Below are 5901 nucleotides of genomic sequence, written 5' to 3'. Positions count from 1 at the left end.
CACCTCCGCTCGCCTCCATCTTGAATCCGGTGCTGTCTGTCGCTAAGTTTGACACACTGGGATCAACAAGATGTCTGGCGCTCTGGGTTGCTAATTGTGCATGTCCCTGCACCTCCCTCTCTTATGCAGGCAGAACAAGTTGACGTCATGCGAGAAGCATGATTTCATGAGGTCGTTCATAATTAGAAGCCTGAAGAACCAGACATCTTGTCCCCGATTTCCATGCTGCTAATTAGAAGTTTATTTTCTAGGTGATCCTGGTAGGTCAAGTTTAGCGACGGACAGTGCTGGAATCTAGATGTAGAGAATCAGAGGTAAGTACTTGCAGCTTTTTTTGTTAATTTCAGTGGATGATTTCCTTCAAGGTGCAAAAGATATTGAAAACAGAAAACTAATGTAGTACACAGCAAAAACAAGAGGTTTTATTGCATTTTATAACATATTCCAGTTGTATTTAGCTTAGTAAATCTCTACCTGGTTACTTTTTGTTGGTCTTTATATGGACAATGTTTATCTCTATGTGGGAAATCTCTATGTATTTTTTAGCAAATGTACACCTTTCTGTAGATTAATGACGCCTACAAATCCAAAAGCTAGTCTACTTACTGAAAGGACTTCTTAACCTTCCAACTTTAGACTTGAATATTTTCAAAGGATTTTACCATTTCAACATTTTCCATCTTGTTCAAGGACAAAGTTGACACTGCAGCATTTTTTTCTTTTAGTATAATAAAACAAAGCCCTGTTCATTTGAGTCTTTTAGACTTAAATAATCCTTGCAGGCAAGATGATCTCATATTCTTGCATTTTCCAAGGTGACAAAGCTTTGTATAAATATACTGTTATTAACTGCTTATTTTTGGATGTGACATTGAGATGATACATTGAATATCGACTTCTGCTTAATAAATTTCAAAAGGACAAATTTAACACAATGCTTGGCAAGAAAATGCTGCTAGTGTATAATATATAGGCACTTGTGATTAATACCATAGCATTCTCAGCATTAACTCTTCCACTATTGTGCATTAAAAATGTTCGGATTTCCAAGGTTCTTTGTGGGTACAAGGCTAAACTTCAAGTACATTTCTCAGGTACTTTGACTTTCTTTGTGCCTTTTGCAATATTTCTAAATGTCAGTTTTGTGAATGGGGAAACATTTGCCGTAAGATACAGAATTAGGAATATTTCCAACTCTACTAAAATATTCTTGAAGGTTTATAACGTATAATTTAATGTAATGTGTTTAACTGTAATATATTTAAGAGCCCAGTGTGGGGTTGAAATGCATCTTTTTTAGCATTTTATTTGAATTAAAGAAGACTTAGTTGTATTTGTAGACCCAAGGTTCATAGTCAATAGTTCAGTGAAAGAAATTTTGAAACTTTACAAAGAGCATTTCTCAATGTGGATGTCCTGTCCTGTTATGCATCAGGTATCAGGTATCTTCATCGATTACAGCTGGTAATTTTGTGTCTGGAACGACAATTATAAAGTATGCAGTTTAGACTTACATACAAATTTAACTTAAGAACAAACCTATGGAACCTATCTTGTACGTAACCCGGAGACTGCCTGTACTGTACTTTTGACATATATAGCCTTTAGGGAGGAGACCTCAGGGATGAGCTCCTTTTTATACTCCTGGCTTCCTGGAAAGTATCTAGATGAGCTTTAGTTGCCTTCTAGACAGAAATAGGCAGATGATATTGGCTCAATTGAGAGAGGTTCTGGAATTTGTCCATACATTATCTCATAGTGAAAGCCATCCATTGAGTCAACTGTTTATTATATATTGTGAATATAAGACCCAAGATATTGGGGATATGATGTATTGTGTTTTCAGAATTAATCTAGTGTAGATGCTGAATCGTGACTTTTTTTTTTTGTTATAATACCTGTTCTAGAAGCAGACGACCCTTTTATTCTGGGGATTCAAAGAGTTCCCTGGATCAGAAGCTCCTCCTGACTATGAGGGGATATAAAAAAACAATTTAACAACATTATTAGGTTGGAATATGGTGTCTACTTTACAAAGAAGAAAAAACAAAAAGTTGGCAATCAAGGGCCAGTGGCTAGACACTTCTGGATTCCCAGATATGGCACTATTGGTAATAAAACTGAAGCTGTCAATTTCTGTTGTACAGGGCTTATCCGCTTAAAGCATGATCTCAGGGCTGCTGTAGGGGTTACTCTGTTATAACAAAAGGATGTCTATGTTCTACCTTTCTGAAAGCGTAACTCTGAAGTTACCTGGCCAAAAATTGTTTCATGACAGCTGGAGTCTTTGACAACATTTCCATTCATACCTATATTATGCTGCTGGCATCTATAGCAGCCTGAACTAAAACCCTGTATCCTGAATCTGTATTCAGAACCATGTAGGCTGACTTGATCTGGAACCCTGTATCCTCTCCTGATTCAGAACACTGTTTCCTGCCTGATAAAGTAACCCTGAACCTGTACGCTGAAACCCATTTCAAAGTTGCACCATGTACTTGAGCTTGTACCCATGCCTGTTCCCTGATACTCATATGTCATATTTTACACCTTTCAATCTATATTTGTATTGCTTGTATAGCCTTATGCTCTGTTGTTTATATCTCACCTTGATCACATAAGTTTCCAAGGGACATATTCCCAACAAGTAATTGGACTGTTCTTTTTACCCTGGTACTAGTGACAGTCACTGAAAGAGACTGCTGGTGACAGACCATCACTGAAAGAGACTGTAAGCAATAGACAGTCACTTAAAGAGCCTTCCAGCGACAGACAGTCACTGAAAGAGACTGCCAGCGACAGTCACTGAAAGAGCTTGCCAGCGACAGTCACTGAAAGAGCCTGCCAGCGGCAGTCACTGAAAGAGCTTGCCAGCGACAGACAGTCACTGAAAGAGACTGCCAGCAACAGTCACTGAAAGAGACTGCCATCAACAGATAGTCTATAGATGCGTATAAAATATTTTTTGTTAACCCATTCTATTTTGTTGTAGCTAAGTGCAGTTATTTACTATCCCTGGCAATGCCAGGAGCTACATCTAGTTATATATAAAACAATATATAAGGATATATGTTTTTGAGTTGGTAAGCCCTTTTTGTGTAGGTATTATAATAAGAATTATGTCTATGACTATGTTATCCAGAAAAGAAAGAAATAGAGCTCGGTAGCCATTCTTACCTTTATATGAGGAAAGGCCTTTTGAAACAAAAAAAAAGAAATTGGAAGTTTAGTGACATACAACAGATTAACTATTTGTATTGGGATGGTTACAGGAAAAAATTAAAGACAAGAACCTAAATGGACTGAATCTTAACTTTGGGGTAAACTCTTTATGCCAGAATTATTCTGGATTTTAATTTTGAGAATGATAGCACTATGTTATATTTCCTCTGTGAGGTAGTACAGTGGTATATGTACACTTCAGTCCTCCATTTTTTTTTTTGAGAATTCTGAAATTTTAATCATTACAGCGTACAGGCAGTCCCCGGGTATGTACAAGATAGGTTCTTTCGGTTCGTTTTTTAAGTTGCATTTGTATGTAAATCAGAACTAGTATATTTTATAATTTTAACTCCAGGCAAAAAAAATTTTGTCCCATTGACAATTGGATTTTTATAAATTTATTGCTGTAATGGGAACAAAGATTATTAACAAAGCTTCAATACAGACACCTTACAGCTGAACTTTGCAGCCTGGGACTAAAGTAAAGCATCTAGAAAACAGAGATGTAGGACAGCATGGCGTGGGCTGCTCATCAATGCCGCATGCTCCGCCCCTCCCGCCCGCTCGTCAGCTAGCATCCACGCGGTCCTGGCGATTGGTGCTGGTCGTCCTGATACCTTGCTGAAGGTTGTGGCTGCGGGGGATGTCGGCGGGCTTCCCGGCCCTGGTCGCAGTCGCTGGGCAGAGGCAGCGCCTCGTAAGGGAGCAGCCAACTTGTATGAAGTTCCTGGACCCGGGCTTCAGGCTATGAAGGTCAGGGAAGAACCAGCAGCTGAGCGGCACGATCGGAGGAGGACAGATTCAAGACACCTAGTAGCTCTGTAGAGCCGGCTGGAGAAGAGCATGGTGAGACCTCTTACGATATTTCCATATGCTGCGCTGACTCTGCAATATTTACCCCGGTGTCCATTTGTCATCAGCTGCTATAAGTTATTGTAATGCTCTTGATGGAGAGAAGTTGGAATTTTGGAAGCTACATTGTTAACTGCTCCCTCACCAAGGCTCTATATTGCTATTAACACTAAATGCTATGATTAACATCTATGGCAGAAATGGATTAGATTTTGCAGCTGTATAAAATAGCTGGAATCCTACTTGCCAGTGTTGTGGGTCAACTATGGACTAATCATTATCCTCAGAACTGCTTTGCTTTTGCTAACAAGTAATATCTGTCTCTGCCTTGGCATATGGTTGCTAAAAAATTGCTCTCTATAATTGTGCACTAATATCTAGCCACAATACTGTCCGTTACTGTCTGTTACTAATGCCCTTAGTGGCATAACGGTTGAAGCTCTGCTTGCTAGGATTGTGGACCAACCATGGACTAATCCCTAACCTCAGGACTGTCACTGCTCTTGCTGCGGCCTGTTGTTGGAAAATCTGACTGCTGTAATTTTGGACTAACAAATAATATTTGTGGCTGCCTTGGCATGGGTCGCTAGAAAGCTGCTTGCTATAACTGTGTACTAATATCTAGCCATAAAAATGTCTGTTACTGTCTGTTAATAGTGCCCTTAGTGGCATAAAATGGCTGAAATTTTGCTTGCCAGGATTGTGGACCAATTATGGACCAATTCTTGGATTAATATATAGCTTGTTGTTCCACAGTCTATTTATTAATCTACTTACTAATATCTGCCTTTTTTGAATTGCTGGGCTGTGTGAAGGCTAATCTGTTTGTAATTATTTTTTTGTTAACTAGTTCCGAAGGCTATATTTAGCCGGTTAAACTGTTGGTTAGGATAGTTGTTGTCTATCCACTTTTAGGACTGACATTGAGGATGCTTCCTAAATGGAGTGTGAGGAAGTCCGGGGGGTGGGGGGCGAGGGGGGTTTTCTGGATAAAATATGGAAATCACCCCATACCAAAACTAAGCAAGGTGTTAAAGATGTCACTAAAGACTCGTTAACGGGAGGGGACAGGAACCTTAGTTTGGAAACATTGCAAAGGGAGGGTCTCCCAAAAGAGTTAAGTTCACTCCTGGCTGAAATTTTGACGGCCGTTAGGGATACTAAAAGTTCAGTGGAGGAATCGAAGGCCGCAATTGACAATGTTAATGAACAGACATGTAGTCTTAAGTCTGACATGAAGTGGATCCGGGAAGAACTAAATAAGATAAAAGATAAGAATAAAGAAATGGTGGATAGCTGCAAGAAATTGGAGCTACAAGTGAAAGACCTAAAGTTAGACTTGGAAAAGGTTAAAAAAGAAAATGCAGCTTTACAAATGAAAATAACGGACATGGAGGATAGGTCGAGATGGGCGAATATAAGAATAGTGGGTTTCCCAGAGGGGGATGAACCCAGAGACTTATCCAAAAAGATACAAAAATGGTTAGAAACTCTTGGGAGATATATTTTAGTGTAGAGAGGGCCCATCGGGTGCCTCTCAAGAAAATGGCCACCGGTACCGCTCCTAGAACCATACTGGCTGAATTAATTAGTTCACAGGATCAAGATACTATACTTAAGAAGTGTAGGGAAAAGCAATAAATAATCGTTAATGGCCAGAAGGTCGTTGTTTACCCTGACTTTTCCAGGGCGACTCAAAAAGCCAGGGCTAGCTTTAAAACAGTAAAGAAAACAATGGCGGAAGCTGAGATACAATATGCGCTGTTGTTGTTTCCTTCTAAAGTAAGGGTTGTATTTAAAGACCTGACATGGTTTTTAACAGATCCC

The 5901-nt window shown here is 39.4% G+C and overlaps 1 long non-coding RNA gene across 1 annotated transcript; it reads right to left on the bottom strand.

The window, feature by feature from the left end:
- Nucleotides 1–781: 781 nt before the first annotated feature.
- On the bottom strand, nucleotides 782–3198 carry LOC140116679 (uncharacterized). Its single transcript, XR_011852899.1, has 3 exons — nucleotides 3178–3198; nucleotides 1899–1969; nucleotides 782–1476 (listed from the first exon to the last, which is right to left on the bottom strand). It is a non-coding gene; the product is annotated as an uncharacterized lncRNA (long non-coding RNA).
- Nucleotides 3199–5901: the final 2703 nt, after the last annotated feature.

The sequence above is a fragment of the Engystomops pustulosus genome, chromosome 2 (genome assembly GCF_040894005.1).
Source record: "Engystomops pustulosus chromosome 2, aEngPut4.maternal, whole genome shotgun sequence".
In the NCBI taxonomy this organism is placed as follows: domain Eukaryota; kingdom Metazoa; phylum Chordata; class Amphibia; order Anura; family Leptodactylidae; genus Engystomops; species Engystomops pustulosus.
The sequence above is the reverse complement of the archived record's forward strand: the minus strand, read 5'-3'. Positions and strand labels throughout refer to the sequence as shown.